The sequence below is a fragment of the Leopardus geoffroyi genome, chromosome B2, assembly GCF_018350155.1.
Source record: "Leopardus geoffroyi isolate Oge1 chromosome B2, O.geoffroyi_Oge1_pat1.0, whole genome shotgun sequence".
NCBI classification, from domain to species: domain Eukaryota; kingdom Metazoa; phylum Chordata; class Mammalia; order Carnivora; family Felidae; genus Leopardus; species Leopardus geoffroyi.
This window is the reverse complement of record NC_059332.1, coordinates 142,887,998-142,904,995: the sequence shown is the minus strand read 5'-3', so window position 1 is coordinate 142,904,995 and position 16,998 is coordinate 142,887,998. Positions and strand designations below refer to the sequence as shown.

Here is a 16,998-nt window from a genome sequence, read left to right as displayed (position 1 = left end):
TTCTAGGAATTTACCCATTTCTTTTAGGTTATCCAAATTGTTGGCATGGAACTGTTCACAGTAATTTCTAATGATCCTTATTTTAGTGGCATTAGTTGTATTATCTCCTCTCTCACATTTTTTTTTTTTTTAAGATTTATTTTTAAGTAATCTCTACACTCAATGTGGGGCTCAAACTTACAACCCAGACAGAGATTAAGAGTCACACATTCGGGGCGCCTGGGTGGCTCAGTTGGTTAAGCGTCCAACTTCAGCTCAGGTCACGATCTCAAGGTCCGGGAGTTCAAGCCCCGCGTCGGGCTCTGGGCTGATGGCTCGGAGCCTGGAGCCTGCTTCCGATTCTGTGTCTCCCTCTCTCTCTGCCCCTCCCCCGTCCATGCTCTGTCTCTGTCTCAAAAATAAATAAACGTTAAAAAAAAAAAATTGTCACACATTCTACTGAATGAGCCAGCCAGGGGACCCTCCTCTTTCATTTCTGATTTTTTTGTTTTGTTTGTTTTCATTTAATTTTACCTGAGTCATCTCTTTTTTAACTTAGTCTAAAGTTTTGTCAGTTTTATTGATCTTTTCAAAAAATCAACTATAAGTTTCATTTTTTTATTTTTCTATTTTCCATTTCATTTTATTTTTGCTCGAAACCTTAGTATTTCCTTCCTTCTGCTAACTTGGCCTAAGTCTGTTCTTTTTCTAGTTCCTTGAGTTGTAAAGTTAGATTGTTTGAGATCTTTCTTCTTTTCCTTATTGTCAGTATTGATATAAATGTCCCTCTTAGTGCTACTTTTGCTGCATCCCATAAGTTTTGGCAGGTTGTGTTTTCATTTTCATTAGTTTCAAGGTATTTTCTAATTTTCCTTTCAGTTTCCTCACTGACCCATTTGGTTAATCAGGGGTACATTCTTAAATTTTCACATATTTGTGAATTTTCCAATATTACCTATACTATTCACTTCTAGTTTCATTCCATTGTGATTGAAAAAGATACCTAATTTCAATTTTCTTAAATTTGTTAAGACATGTTTTGTGACCCAACACATGATCTATTTTGGAGAAAGTTCTTCGTGTGCTTCAGAAGAATGTATGTTCTGCTTCTGTTGAGTGAAATGTTCTATATATGTCTGTTAGGTCCACTCGGTTTATAGCGTTGTTGAAGTCCACTGCTTCTTTATGGATTTTCTGTCTGGATATACTGTCTGGTACTGAAAGAGGGGCCGTGAACTCTCCTACCATTACAATATATATTGCTGCTTATTTCTCCTTTCAGTGCTGTCAATGTTTGCTTCATCAGTGTTTTATGTATTTAGGTTCTCTGATGTTCCATGCATATATAATTGTTCTATCTTCCAAGTGAATTGGCCCTTTTTCCGTTATGTAATGTCTTTGTCTCTTGTGACAGTTTCTGACAAAGTCTATTTTGTCTGATATAAATACAGTCACCCTTGCTCTCTTTTGGTTAACATGTGCGTGGAGTTATCTTTTTCCATCCTTTTACTTTCAGCATACATATGACCCTAAATCTAAAGTGAGTCTCCTACAGGCAACATATGGTTGGACCATGGCTTTTTTTAATTTTTTTTTTTTTCAACGTTTATTTATTTTTGGGACAGAGAGAGAGCATGAACGGGGGAGGGGCAGAGAGAGAGGGAGACACAGAATCGGAAACAGGCTCCAGGCTCTGAGCCATCGCCCAGAGCCCGATGCGGGGCTCGAACTCACGGACCGCGAGATCGTGACCTGGTTGAAGTCGGACGCTTAACCGACTGCGCCACCCAGGCGCCCCAGGACCATGGCTTTTTTTAATCCATTCAGCTACTCCATGTCTTCTTACTGGGGAGTTTAATTCATTTACATTTAAAGTAATTATTGATAAGAAAGAACTTACTATTGCCATCTTGTTCATTGTTTTATGCCAATCTTATAGTCGTTTTGTCCTTCTTTTCCTCTCTTGCTCACTCTGCACTAGGCCAGGGGGAGAGGCTGTAATGAGTACTGCCATACTAATTCAAACACTATCTCAGTGGCCCCCGGCATGCTGTTAGCTCTTTGAGGCAGGTGAGACGGAAGCCAGTGCCTCAGCTGCACCCAGAAAAAAATCAGAATGTTGCACGTATAGTTCAGTTCTTCCCTTTTCTTCCTAAGAAGAAGCTGAGAGCTGGGGTTTTTCTCTCAGTCATATTATACTTTGCTGGGAGTAGTGATGATGGCAAGAGGGTATCTTGAATTTTCCTACCAGCTTTGATGTGGCTGATTTCACATTTAACCACGGGTGCAGGAGTCTTTCAACTAGTTTCTGGATTTTTCACAAAGGGAGCTGGTCTGTGTATTATTGATTTGGTGTATCTGCTAATAAGGAAAGGACGGTCCAGGGCTTGCTATTCAGACACCTTGCTCATGCTGCTCCCGCCCAACATATTCTTTAAAAGACGTACCTAATAATCCATTTATATGAATAACTGCCTCCCATCTTTCATTCTTAAATTATATTGTTAAATATAAATTTCAAGAAAGGTTTTTTTATTTAATATATTTTATAATCTATCTATACTGTGTGTTCTGTACAGTGATTCATCAATGATATGTGTCCAGAGAAAACAAAGAGCAACCTAATTTTTAAACATCTTAATTACCATTTTCAGTCAACCAAAATAGCATTGACAAAGAAAGTATAAACACAGTAGCTGCACCTGTTTTTGCTAAAGAAAGCTATTTTCTCCTATAAAGAGCTCAACAGAACGTCCAGAATAACAAAAAGGAAAAACCAAAAAAAAACTAAACAGTATCAGTAGTTGCATAAAGATAGCCATGAAGGGTGGGAGGCCATCTGATTTCCTTTCCTAAGTAGGTTTCCATTATTTTCCTTGTTACTCACATCCTCCCTGCCTATTTTGGCAAAAACCATTCTTATATGTGTTCCGTTTAGGGCTTAAGATAAAATGGGTTTCCCTTTTGCAGTATACACTAATAAAAAGTCATGAGAAAATCTAATGGGGGGGCAAGAAAGAAAATCACTCTTTCCAGTGATTTAGATTTAAATCTAATTTCAAAGTTGTTCCCACAAACTGCTAGGTAGGCTACTCCATAGGTCCTTTAACCTACTTACAGTCCACTCACAATTGAGAGTCTTCGCCATAGACACAGATCACTGTGATGTTATTCTAGTGACTTGGTGGATATTAAACAATAATGATAAATTATTTGAGTACAAGAACTTGTGTGAGAGAGATCTCCATGTTTCTTTCTCGTTGTGCTGAAACAATGGCTTTAAAATCTTTCCAGTGAAGCTAAACCAATATAGCACCTATAAGTATTACCTTAAAGGTCCAGATAGAGGACTAGGCACAGTCAGTGGAGTCACTGCAAACACCAGCACTTAATGGGCCAGCAAAGGGAAATATTTTCTCATGGTGAATAAACCGTCTTTGCAAATAATATATTGTGATTCTTTTTAATTTGGTTTCGTTAAATTTGACTTTTATTCTAGCAAAGAGTTGGCATCATCTATGAGGTAGTCATTAGTTGTATGTCAAATATCAGCCATTTACATTTATACAACATCACTTTTTTAGCTGAGAAAGCAGAGTTTTTACATTACTTTTTAAAGTTTCCTTTATAAATCTTTTCCTATCTTATAGTGTAAGACAAAGTAAAACTTCAGAATGAATATCCATCTCCTCTGATTCAACAGATGTCCTCCTTTAAAGCCATGGGCTAATCCAAGTACCAGACAAGTTATTTACTGCAATCTGACAAGAGCCTTCTTCAAATTAAAGAGGAGGTGTGAGCATGGCTCTGTGGCTATGGAAGGAAATGCCACATTCTGAAGAGGTTTATAATGAAGTAACTCATGCTATTAAGGATTTACTTTAAGTACAGCAAGTTAAAAAAAAAAAGAATAAAGGGATAAAAAAGCAAATGTGGCAAAATATACAAAGGTTCTTTATTCTATTATTTTTTTTAATAAAGGAGGAATTGATTTTATTTCTTTTTTAAAAATATTTGTTATTGAGAGAGAGAGAGAGAGACAGAGAGACAGAGAGAGACAGAGAGGGTGCGCACATAAGTAGGGGAGGGGAAGAGAGAAGAGGGAGACACAGAATCCAAAGCCAGCTTCAGGCTCTGAGCCATCAGCACACAGCCAGATGCGGGGCTTGAACTCACAAACCGTGAGATCATGACCTGAGCTGAAGTCAGACGCTCAACAGACTGAGCCACCCAGGCGCCCCTCTATTTATTTTTGATATGCTACTGATTTTTTTCTAATCAAAGTTTAAAAACTACCTAATTAAAAAAACCCTACAGGATTATTTATCACTTAGAATACCGGGGAATTAGCAAATCTTCTTGAGTTCCATCTGGGTACTTCAATCATAACCTTACACTTAAAAAGTAAACGAATAATTACGGTTTTCAACTGACTAATGTGTTAAAGTTTTAAGTGTACATTAGTATCTATGCTAGTCTCTTTTTCATCAATTACTATCTTCGAAAAGATGTCGTATAGTAACGATGTAAAATTTTTAGTTTGTAAATTCTTTGAACTACGTCAATTAAAAGGCCTGCACTGACCTTTAATGACCCTGCTACACTACCTACCCCAGTCCTGACTGCACTCTCCTCCAAATGGGAAATAAGCGTCATATGTTTTGCAAAGTGTGTACATAAAAACAAAAGGTACAATGGGTACTTTCAGTGATTTTTCTCGTTGCTGTCCCCCTTGTGGCACCAGCAGGATTTAAAGGTGGTGTACAAACTGCTGGACTTGGGATCACCGATCACATCAGCAGATGCCACAGATCAGATCAGAAGGAACCACATGATGTGAAAATTTCCTTTCAGCTGCCAAGAAGAGGCCTGGGATCTACCCTTTGTATGCAAAAGCAAAAAGAATACACCTTCCCTCCTCCTAGGTCAAAAAACACAAAAACAACAAAATGATAACACACCAGAGCAGAGGGTAGAGGACATGATGTCGCCCCACTTATATTTGCTATTTAATTATTTAAGACCTCCTTCTTTTGGAGCGCCTGGGTGGCTCAGTTGGTTAAGTGTCCAAATTCGGCTCAGGTCCTGATCTCAACAGTCTGTGAGTTCGAGCCCCGCATGGGGCTCTGTGCCGACAGCTCAGAGCCTAGGGCCTACTTTGGATTCTGTGTCTCCCTTTCTCTCTGCCCCTCCTCTGCTCATGCTCTCTCTCTCAAAAATATATAAAACATTAAAAAAAGAGACCTCCTTCTTTTAAAAAGAGTTTTAGTGTCTAAGCCTAGACATTTAGTAAAAAGATGTATTAGGTGAAGAATTCTCATTTCACACAAACAACTGCCTTCTTTTAAAAAATTTTTTTTCCAATGTTTATTGATTTTTGAGACAGAGAGAGACGAAGCATGAATGGGGGAGGGGCAGAGAGAGGGAGACACAGAATCTGAAACAGGATCCAGGCTCCGAGCTGTCAGCACAGGGCCCGACGCGGGGCTCGAACTCACGGACCGCGAGATCATGACCTGAGCCGAAGTCAGACGCTTAACCGACTGAGCCACCCAGGCGCCCCCAAACAACTGCCTTCTAAACAAGGACAATTTCTACTGAATATTCTTTTAAATAGAGAAGACTCCTTTAGGTGGATATTAAAATATAATCACGATTACAAAAATTCAGCTCACCTACATTTTTGTATCTACTACATGAAGTGAAGTATACCTGTATTTCATTAGGACTGTGAACATCTGGAGCAAATACTTGACATGTTCCAACTATGTGACAAATATTTTTTTCTTAACAAAACACTCCAAAGGAGAAACCACTGGTTATTTATTGTAATTGAAGGTCAAGTATAATATGTATCCACTGAAATCATAGTTTTCACTTGTAAGACTGTGGCTATGCAGACCTTCCTCGACTTACCCCCACCCCCACCCCAGGGGGCATGCATTCCTATAAACCCACCGTAAGTTGAAAAATCCTGAGTCGAAAATGCATATAATACAACTCACCTATTGGACATCATACCTTAGCCTGTGATGTTGTATCTTAAACGTGCTCAGAACACTTATACTACTTCACAGTTGAGCAAAATCATCTAACACAAAACTTATTTTATAACGGAGTGTTGAATCTCTGTACTTTATTCAACACTGTACTGAAAGGAAAGCCAGAATGGCCGTACAAGTGCAGAAGGGCTGCCAGCATATCAGTCACCCGTCCTTGTGACTGAACGGCTGGCTAACCGGGAGCCACAGCTCCTGCGCGGCAGCAGCAGGAGAGGGCTGCACTAGCTCGGGAAAGATTAAAATTTTTAATTCAAAATTTGAAATATGGTTTCTACTGAATGCATATCGCCTTTGCAATATTATAAAGTCAAAATTAGAGAAAGACAGGTATCATACGATTTCGCTCATATGTGGAATTTAAGAAACACAACAGATGAACATAGGGGAAGGGAAGGAAAAATAAGATAAAAACAGAGAGGGAGGCAAACCATAAGAGACTCTTCAATACAGAGGACAAACTGAGGGTTGCTGGAGGGGAGGTGGGTGGGGGTGGGGTTAAATGGGTGATGGGTATTAAAGAGGGCACTTGTTGGGATGACCACTGGGTATTACATGAAGGTATTATATGCAAGTGATGAATCACTGGGCTCTACTCCTGAAAGCAAGACTACACTGTATGTTAACTAACTTGAATTTAAATTAAAAAAACAAAAACAAAAACAGATGCAACACATAGGAACTATGTTAATGACAGAAGCTGTAAATAAAGATTTTTAACAAACAATCAAAGTATCGTAAGTCAAACTGTTTTAAGTTGGGGACCATCTGTATATACTCTGGAGAAGAAAATGTTGTTTTTTAAACATTTTTATCTTTTTTAAAGTTCATTTATTTTGAGAGAGAGAGAATGTGAGAGCAAGTGAGCACGAGTGGGGTAGAGGGAAGGCCGGGGAAGACACAGAATCCCAAGCAGGCTCCATGCTCAGCAAGGAGCCTGATGTGGGGCTTGATCACATGACCATGAAATCATGACCTGAGCCAATATCAAGAGTCAGATGCATAATCGACTGAGCCACCCAGGCGTCCTGAAAATGTGTTTTTAAAGCTCTAGGTCTCTCCCCTTTATTGTATGGGACTGTGCTCATGATGTATTTTCTAAGTTCATGATCATCACACAATATCCTCTGCCATATAATTTAACCATGGTTTGTTATCTTTTGTTGTCTGGATAAACTCTATGAAGTAGTTAATTATATGTACTACCAAAATTGGTGAACAATAAGCATTTGACTTTATGGTTTTTTAAAAAAACACTGAATTGTGTCCTCATTAAAGGAAATGAGGCTTACAGTTTCCTTCTTGTGGCTATAAACATAATTTAGGATGTTCATCATGGATATACGTAACAGGCACACTAGATAAAGAGAAGAATTTCAGAATTACAACACAAAAAAGGCTGTTGGCTCAAGATATATAAAAACTGTCATTACTGTGGAGTAAGAGGGGCCAGATAGGACACAGGAAGAAAAGGGGGAAACGAGTCTTAGGGCAGGTGATCTGTTAAGGTGCCCTCAGTTCTAGCCTGCTGACCTCAGGCAGCGCAGCAGGGCACCAAGCCAGGAGACAGAAAGAGTCATCTTGCAAACGCTTTCATCCCAGGAGATCACGTGTATTTTCTTGGCAGGGTAGCCTAATATCTAACAATTCTCACCGAGCTGGATTTTCCATACCATGTGTTAGGATTAAACTGTCAATTCACATTCAGAAACTGCTTTGGATTGGAGTAGGAAGAATTCAGATATTAGGATCCCCATTCAAACTGCTTTTTTTTTTTTTCAACGTTTATTTATTTTTGGGACCGAGAGAGACAGAGCATGAACGGGGGAGGGGCAGAGAGAGAGGGAGACACAGAATCGGAAACAGGCTCCAGGCTCTGAGCCATCAGCCCAGAGCCCGACGCGGGGCTCGAACTCACGGACCACGAGATCGTGACCTGGCCGAAGTCGGACGCTTAACCGACTGCGCCACCCAGGCGCCCCTCAAACTGCTTTTTTAAGGAGGGATAACCATATATCCTGAAAAATGAGAAAATAAAAAATGCCTGTATCTAATCAGCCAAAACTAATGAAATCTCCACACCAATACTGGCAGATGTGAAAACCCCTGCATAAAACAGTATTTTCTATATAAAACAGTATGAATGAAAACCTAATGCTGGGTGCTCCTGGGGCAGGATGTGCAGGGCAAACCAGGAATTTCTCTCATGCGTGTGTGTGGTAGTTGGGGATGGGAGGGAAATGGCATTTCTTGGGCAAGGCCATGGACTTCACTGTCTCCAGGCACAGAGAGGAGAGAGGCTGGCAGTTCCACACAAAGCATTCTTCCCTCACTCCCTACTTGCCGAAGCTACTGCCCTGAGGACGCCAGGCTACAGGGAAGAATGAGGTGTGGTCCCTGCCCTCACATCTGGTAAGGAAGAAAACACCCAACCGACAGTTACTACAGAATGTGGAAAATGTTACAGAATGTGCTCTTGGCACACAGGAGGTGCTCCTGGAGCACCTGGCTAGCGAGCCAGACTGACTAACTCTGCCTGGGTGGGGAGCAGAGGAAAGGGCAGACTGTGAAGAGTCTTCAAGGATGGGTGGACCCTCCCTGGACAGACAAGGGGCAAGGGCAGAAGGAACATCATGTGCAAAGGCAAGAAAGCAATACGAATTCAGGAAACCAAAGTAGCCCACTGAGGCTAGTATGTAGGGGAACGGCGGCCAGAGAGAAGGCTACAGAGCTAAGAGAGGTCACATGATGGCCTGGATGCCTTCCCAAATCCCACTTAATTGACAGTAATGAGTGTGAAACTCTAACAGAGAGCTGGAGAGAGGAGGTCAGCAGACAGAGAAGCCAACATCTAGAAACTGGACAGCAGATGGACACATGGTGAGTGACCAAACAGACCAGAGCAAGTAAAGGCCCAATCCCACAGCAAGTTAGAAGATAAGGAGTAAGCTGATTTGTGCCATGGAAGCCAGAGTCCCTTCCCCAGGTGGAGGTGAGGGTGGAAGTACGGAGAAAGAACAGGCAAAGTTTCACATGTCTTCTCCCGTCCACACAGACAGCAGGTGCACATGGTCTGATCCCCTGGAGGGGCTAAATGGAAGCCCAGGGCGAGGGGCCAGACACACACACAGCTCAGGGGCCTACAGTAAAACACCAGCAACTCAATGTGAGAAACGAGCCCACCGCAGTCACTAGGTAAGGTACGTGCAGAAGGACAGGCCCAGGCACTGCCTCGCAGTGAAGCCCATCACTTAGCAGCAGCACCACCCCCGCACCCCGGTGTCCAGGTCATTTTTTAGTCTCCACCTCTAAAATATGAGATGACCAAAGACCACCCAGACATGTGAGAAAAGCATCTAATATGAAAAAGCAGCCAAAACAAAGCCAGAAAGAACCTGAAGGAAAAAGATGGTGAAGAATACAGAGGGATACTTCAGAATCTCCAATTAATATCTTTATATTGTTTCATCCTCTGTGAAATATGAATATGATGCTATTTTTAATTTTCTTTTAATGTTTTATTTTATTTTTGAGAGAGAGAGACAGTGTGAGTGGGGGAGAGGCAGAAAGAGAGGGAGACACAGAACTTAGAGTGGGCTCCAGGCTCTGTGCCATCAGCATAGCCCAATATGGGGCTGAACCCACGAACTGTGAAATCATGACCTGAGCCGAAGTCGGATGCTTAACCAACTGAGCCACCCATGCACCCCAATGCTCTCTTTTTTAAAGCACAACCAGAAAACAAAAAAGAGTTCTTAAAATTTAAAAACACCATTAATTTTTTGAAGGTCAAAGAAAACTTGGAAGATATTGCCCAGAAAATAGGATAAGCAGGCAAAGAAAAGAAACTGGGAGAGAAAAGATATTAAAATCAGATCATCAATCTAGAAGGACAATATCTGAGTAGTAAGATATCCAGAAAGAGAAAATACCAAAGAGCTAAAAGAATGAGTTGCAAAGGGATTGCCATGTCCCAGCTAAACAAGGGAGGAGACATATAAAGCAAATGTCTTAAAATTTCCAATACCCAGAAGACATGTTCCACCAAAAGAGGGTACCACCAAACCACAAAAGTGCATGATCCCGGAAATAGGGGCTTCCATACCAGGGGAGACAAGGGAACCAACGCCCAGGGTACCTACTAGCTGTGCTGTTGGCGCGGGGGCCCAAGGGCCATGGGAGGAATAGCATCAGAAAACCATCTCCTGAGTGGTGGAATATATTCCGAAAGGTTTCTAATATTTTGGAGAGTGTAGGATTAATCTGATTGGTACCCAGACAAATAAACAGTAAGTAAGGCAACTTTACTACCTGTGGGCAAAGCCAAGGACTCACGAGGCAGCCATTCAACCTTGGTTGTATGTGCCAATTGTCTATGAATCCCATGTTCACCATGGAACACTGACCACCAACTGTGGAGACAGGAGCACGCAGGGAAGCGGGGCGTGGGAGAGAATAAGGCTGCGTACAGAAAGGGGTATTCCAAGACAACCAACTTCTCATTTTCCAGGTAGGAAGTTAGTAGCGAACACCTGAGGCTCAACAGTCAAGATCAGACAGAACAAGCCTTTAATTCAGAAATATGGAGAGAAACACAAAGAGTTAAAATAAAAAGTGCCTGCCACAGGGAGTGGGAATCCGGGAGCAGGAGTTAGGGAGAGGGAATCAGAGAGTGGGAAACGGGGAGTAGGAATCAGAATGAGAAGCAGAGTAGGAATTGGGGAGTGGGAATCGGAGTGGGAGTCAGAAAGTTGAAACTGGAGTGGGACTCGGGGAGGGGAAATAGGGGAATAGGAATCAAAGTGTGAGGGATAGCACTGGGAACTAAAAGGTGCCTGTGTGTTTTAAACTTTTTTCATTATAAGCCTACTAGTACTATTTGACTTTTAAAAACTACAGCTCTTTGGGGCACCTGGGTGGCTCAGTCAGTTGAGCATCCAACTCGATTTGTGCTCAGGTCATGATCCCAGGGTCGTGGGATAGAGTCATGTGTCAGGCTCCGTGCTGACTGTGTGGAGCTTGCTTGGGATTCTTCCTCTCCCTCTGCCCTTCCCGTGCTTGTGTTCTCTAAAAAAATAAATAAGCAACAAAAACTACAGGTATTTAACAAAAGCTAGTAAACATAAAGTTAGAAAGGGACCAGATTGTATAGAGAGGAACCAGACTCATATGTTTATCTTATAGATTTTCCCTCAAAAACAAAATGTTAAGACACAAGCCCAAATTCGCATCTAACACAGACAGAAGCAGAGTGGTCCTGCCCTCTCCTCCCAGGAGCCCCCTCCATCCCTTGCCCCAGGAAGGCAGCTCCACAGTCTGCAAGCCACTGATACAGGCAAAGGGAGATCTTTAACTTCAACGACGAGGCAGCTGTGTGGTTCAGTCAGTTGAGTGTCCGACTTTGGCTCAGGTCATGATCTCGCGGTTCGTGAGTTCGAGCCCCTGCGTCAAGCTCTGTGCTGACAGCTTGGACCCCGGAGCCTGCTTCAGATTCTGTCTCCCTCTCTCTCTGCCCCTCCCCCACTCATGCTCTGTCTCTCAAAAGTAAGTCAATAAATAAATAAATAAACAAACAAACAATAACTTCAACAACTTGAAAAGTCACTCCTTCCCTTACCACACGGGAACCAGGAAGGAGGCAGCCCAGTGCGGCAGAAGCAGCCACCGAGGAACAGAGGGAACCAGCCAGGGAAAAAAGCTGGAGAAAAGCGACAGTGGGAAGAACCTGTAAGTCACCAAATCGAGCAGTCCTGTTACATAGTGCAAGGTGTGTGAGAGCTTAGACACCTGCACTTGAGCTGGTTTGAACATAACCATCTTTAACATGTAAATACAAATAAATCATCCCTGACACGGAAGTATTTAAGAAGTGGAATCACCAGGCCTTGGTGACCAAGAGGAGGCTGAAGCCAAGGAGGAGGGCAAGTCCAGTGTGAGTGGTCAGCAACAGAAGAGAGGGCAGGGAAGAAGACTGCCGTGCTAAGCGGGGCTCACGCTGGCTTGAGTGGGGTCCAGGCAGGCAGCCAGCTCAGCGGAAGGGACAGACGGTGCACACAGAACGCAGCTCGGGGAGCCTGCATACTCAGGTGGGAGCTGACAGGCCGTGGCAGTGGGAGAAATCAGCCCAAAGGAGAGAAAAAGGGAAAAACCCCATGTTGGAGCCCTAGACAAGTGGACCAGGTGAGGAGGAGGAATGAGCGCAGGAGGGCTTCCAGGAGCAGGGTGTGGGGGTGTGGATGTGACAACCCAGGCCTCGCTGTAGGGTGGGGGAGAGCAGTGTCCAGAAAGCATGAGTGAGGCCTGGAAATGCAGACTGGGGTCACAGACGCCTCGGTCAGAGTTGGAGAGGACAGTGTGGGAGGCGGCAAAGTGAAGCCCCAGGCTGCTTGGAGGACAGGCTTCACATGGGGCAAGCATTCTGTGGCTCTGGGGGCCTGGGGAGAGAGACAGCTCTGTCAGAGCAGAAAGCAGGAGCAGCTGAAAAGAAAGGCCAACAGTTGAGGACTGAGATCCCTGAAAAGGACCACCGAGTCAGGGAGGAAGCTGCAAGGCCCGGACGACCCACATGCATTTGTATGTTATCCTTGCACAGAGGTCATGCTAATCCACTCTGGATCATTCCAATTTTAGTATGTGTGCTGCCGAAGTGGGCACTAGATGAACGACATGGCATCTGATCTGGGGACTGCACTGTGAGTGACAACGAGTATTGCTAACTTCCCTAACATGTACACAGTTTCCATGCCTTGGGATCCCCTTAAAATAAATCCAAATGGTTCACACATCAAACTACAGGAGCTGTGGTAGAGAAGGGAGACCCAGAAAGAGAAAAACGAACCACTAGCCTAAAAAGTAGTTCTCTGCAGGCCTCCTTGTGCCCATGGCAGAGGGGTTCTGGGGAGCTTTCTTCTTGTGAGGTGTTCTCCCAAGAGGGGTGGGAACTAGAGCTTTCTTCCTGTAGTTTAGGTGTGCCCTTTCACTCAGAACAGGAACCACAAAACTCTGCCTCATCCAACCTAAATTCCTGAGATGAGAGTCTGAGGCTTTTTCCTTCCATCCCATCTTCCACGGACACAGATCCACCGGATGTTCACTGTTCTAGGAGAGCCTAGCTCATGCCCACACACACTGGATCACGTGCTGGCATCTCCACCTTTCCTGATGGAAATGTACCTCAACTTCTCAACAACTTTTTCTGGTTCAAAGGCTCTCAAAGTGAACTCATGTTCACCTAAGACTCAAAGAATACAGGATGGATACATGTGAGTGTGTATGCTTCAAAGCAGTTTCCTTATCAAGAGGCATGGTGTTCCCCTAGACCCCTGGAGAATGTACAGGGGACTAAGCATCCTCCTCCTACAGCACTCTGTTGTGATGCTGGGTGTTTCTTAGTAATGGCAAAAGCTTCACTGCTGCATTATTCTTGACCAACTTGGGACCCACAGATATTTTTTCCCCATATTTATATTTATTTCTCTGACATTTTCTATTCACACCATTTGTTGTTTCTCCCAAGCCCTACAAATACTGTTCTATTTATAAATACATCTCAAGTTTATCAAGCTGAATTTATGTGTCTTTTCTGTGAATTTTCTATTCTTCAAAATATTTTTTGACAACTCATATTTTTTATGAGGCCGTTAAGAACTGAATGTTTGTATCCTACTCAAAATTCATATACTGAAGGCTTAATCTCTAATGTGACAGTATTTGGAGACACAGCCTATAAAAAGGTAAGGTAATTAAGGTTAAATGAGGTCATAGGGATAGGGCCAAAAACCAGTGGGACTGGTGTCCTTATACAAAAAGGAGGAGAGGGGCGCCTGGGTGGCGCAGTCGGTTAAGCGTCCGACTTCAGCCAGGTCACGATCTCGCGGTCCGTGAGTTCGAGCCCCGCGTCGGGCTCTGGGCTGATGGCTCAGAGCCTGGAGCCTGTTTCCGATTCTGTGTCTCCCTCTCTCTCTGCCCCTCCCCTGTTCATGCTCTGTCTCTGTCCCAAAAATAAATAAATAAACGTTGAAAAAAAAATATTCAAAAAGGAGGAGATACCAGGGATGAGCATACACAGGAAAGGTCACATGAGGTCACGGAAAGATGGTGGCCACCTGCAAGCCAAGGAGAGAGGCTTCATGAGAAACCAGACCTGCCAATGCCTGATCTTGAACTTCCATCCTCTGGAACTGTGAGACAGAAATGTCTGTTGCTTAAGCCCTCCAGCCAGCAGAATTGTTACAACAGCCTGAGGAGACTAAGACGGTCTTTACCTACTATATAAACTACAAGTAGGATCATATTTCCTTCTTGCAATTTAATGGAAGATAAATTTTAGCCTAAAATGAAACACATCACTTGGGGAAAAAAAAATTGCTGTAAGTATAGATGAAATTAAGAACATGCTATGAAAAACTAGTCTTGTTTTTACAAAGGTTCCATCAGAATCAGCAACCCTCAGTGGGATAACATGACGTTATACACTTCTTAATGTGGCTCAGTGTAAATGATAAGGTATCACCTATTAACTATTCTTACCAAAACTATTTAATCCAAACTTAATCTCAACCTAACTTCCCATTGATAGAAAATAGAGGCCAGTAGAAATTAAATGATACTATGGGTAAACAACTGTGCAAGTCCAGAGTGTGGAATATTCTAATAGGTAACCACACTAAACTCGTTAGAAAGGCAATGTCATTTAAAAAAGAAAAAAAGAGGAAACTTTTCTAGACTCAAGACATAATAAACAATTGCTGTATACAACTTAGATCTTGGTTCTAAATAACAAAAAAAAAATAAATTAAAAAAAAAAGGAAAAAACCTACAAAACTCATTCTTGTAACAATTAGAGAGCTATGAAGAGTGCCTGGGTACCAGCTAATATCACTGCTAATTTCCTGGGGGTTAAAATGTAGGAGAATGAACTTATTCTTAGGACAAGCATATTGAAATGTTTTGGGGTGACGTGTCATAATGTCTATAACTGATGTTCAAAAACAGTACTACAAAAAATGTGTGCATGTATGAAGAGAGAGGGAGAATGAAAGGCAGGCAGAGGAAGAGGAGGAGAGCATACATAAATATGGCAAAATATTAGTTGCTGAATTTAAGGCAAGTATATTCTCTCAATTTTCTGTAATGTTTGAATATATGAATAACAGAAAGCCGGGAAGGATTATCCCAAAGGTCACCTCTAAACTGTCTAGATCAGGATGTAAAGGGGTCAGTTCATGAATGGAATCCTATGAGCTCCCACCCAACATTCTATGCAAAGTGACACATATAATCATGTTATGTGCACATGCACATTTTTCCAGGAAAAGGGTTGCCAATTTCCATCTAGGATTTAGTCTATAAACCCCAAAAGTGTTGGGCACCTGAGTGGCTCAGTCAGTTAAGCGTCCGACTCTTGGTTTCAGCTTGGGTCATCATCTCACACCTCATGAGTTCAAGCCCCACGTTGGGCTCTGTGCTGACAGCGTGGAGCCTGCTTGGGATTCTCTCCCTCTCCTTCTCCCTCTCTCTCTACCCCTCCCCTGCTCATGCTCTCTCTGTCCTTTTCAAAAATAAACAAACATTAAAATACACACACACACACACACACACACACACACACACACACACACACACATATATAAAAAGGAAAATGATATGAAAGAGTGACAAACATGGAGTGATATGAAAGAGTGACAAACACGGAGGAAGGAATTTTATTTTTCCATGTCTCAGTTCAAATGTGATTGATGGAGTACCCCATATATCTCTTCGCCCTTTTCAATTCTTACAAGGACCCTTGTTGCTTCAGTGGTCTGCAACCTTTCTGAGAGGTAGCAAGTGCAGCACTTTCCTGAGTGAAATCCCACCCATCAGGCCAAATACAGAACCGGTAAACGCAATCCTTCAGAGAGAGCTTGTGCACCAGGAGACCAAACACGGGCCTAAGTCACACTCTGGTCCTACAGACAGGTCTACAGAGCCAAGCCCAAGTGTCTTAGCCTGGCTTCAAGCTGCAGTCCATGGGGCGCCTGGGTGGCTCGGTTGGTTAAGCGTCCGACTTCAGCTCAGGTCTTGATCTCCTGGTTCGTGAGTTCGAGCCCCATGTGGGGCTCTGTGCTGACACAGCTCAGAGCCTGGAACCTGCTTTGGATTCTGTCTCCCTCTCTCTCTGCCCTCCCCCACTCATGTTTTCTTTCTCTCTCTCTCTCTTTCTCAAAAATAAACAAACATTAAAAAAAATTAAAACCGTAGCCCAGCTGCCTCCTTCATGCCCACGACACCAAGCTGCCTGCTACACAGGTAACTTTGTCAGGACAGAGCACAGGATGTTTGTGGGTCTGTCTCATCTGGCCCCCACCATCTCAAAGGCAGGCGCCAAGTCTCACCCACCGTGTCCCCAGCATGTCTGGGTCCTGTGACTGTCACATTCCCTGTATGCTGTCTGTTAGGGATACGGGCAGACACAGCTCATCAGGGGACTATGACATGAGCCTCCCAGGTTCCACCCCTATAGGCAAGGGAAGAATGCAAAGCCAAGACTTCCACTTACATATTTTTAAGTACTTTCACATCTGTTCCCTCATTTGATCATTACAAAAGCCCTGGGAAACAGGCAGGAAATAATTCACCACCCCCCTACCCTGAACAGAGGAGGAGAGGTGCAGGGAGGGGTGTCTGTGCAAGGCTGCTGAGTGGGCTGCAGCAGGCTTCTCCAGCTGATTCCAGGAGCAGTAAAAACCTACAAAACCACAAGGGCACAATAAATTCAAGTGCTTCATACAGACACACACATATGCCTCTGGATAATTAGGAGACTGGTGGGGGGGGGCGTGGAAGAAATGTGTTGAAACTATTTCTTTGTAGCTCCCATAATAGTCATTTTGAGAAGAAAGAAAAAAATACTGACCATTTTTATTTGAAAAAAAAAAAACGGAAGCAAGAAATGTTTAGTGATTAGTAGAGAGCAATT

At 43.0% G+C, this 16,998-nt stretch overlaps 1 protein-coding gene and 1 non-coding gene across 4 annotated transcripts in view; both read right to left on the bottom strand.

The window, feature by feature from the left end:
- TULP4 (TUB like protein 4) overlaps positions 1–16,998 on the bottom strand; it is a 243,759-nt gene that overhangs the window by 49,039 nt on the left and 177,722 nt on the right. The window lies entirely within an intron of this gene.
- On the bottom strand, positions 12,586–12,692 carry LOC123610031. The gene has a single exon (XR_006718066.1). It is a non-coding gene; the product is annotated as a U6 spliceosomal RNA (small nuclear RNA).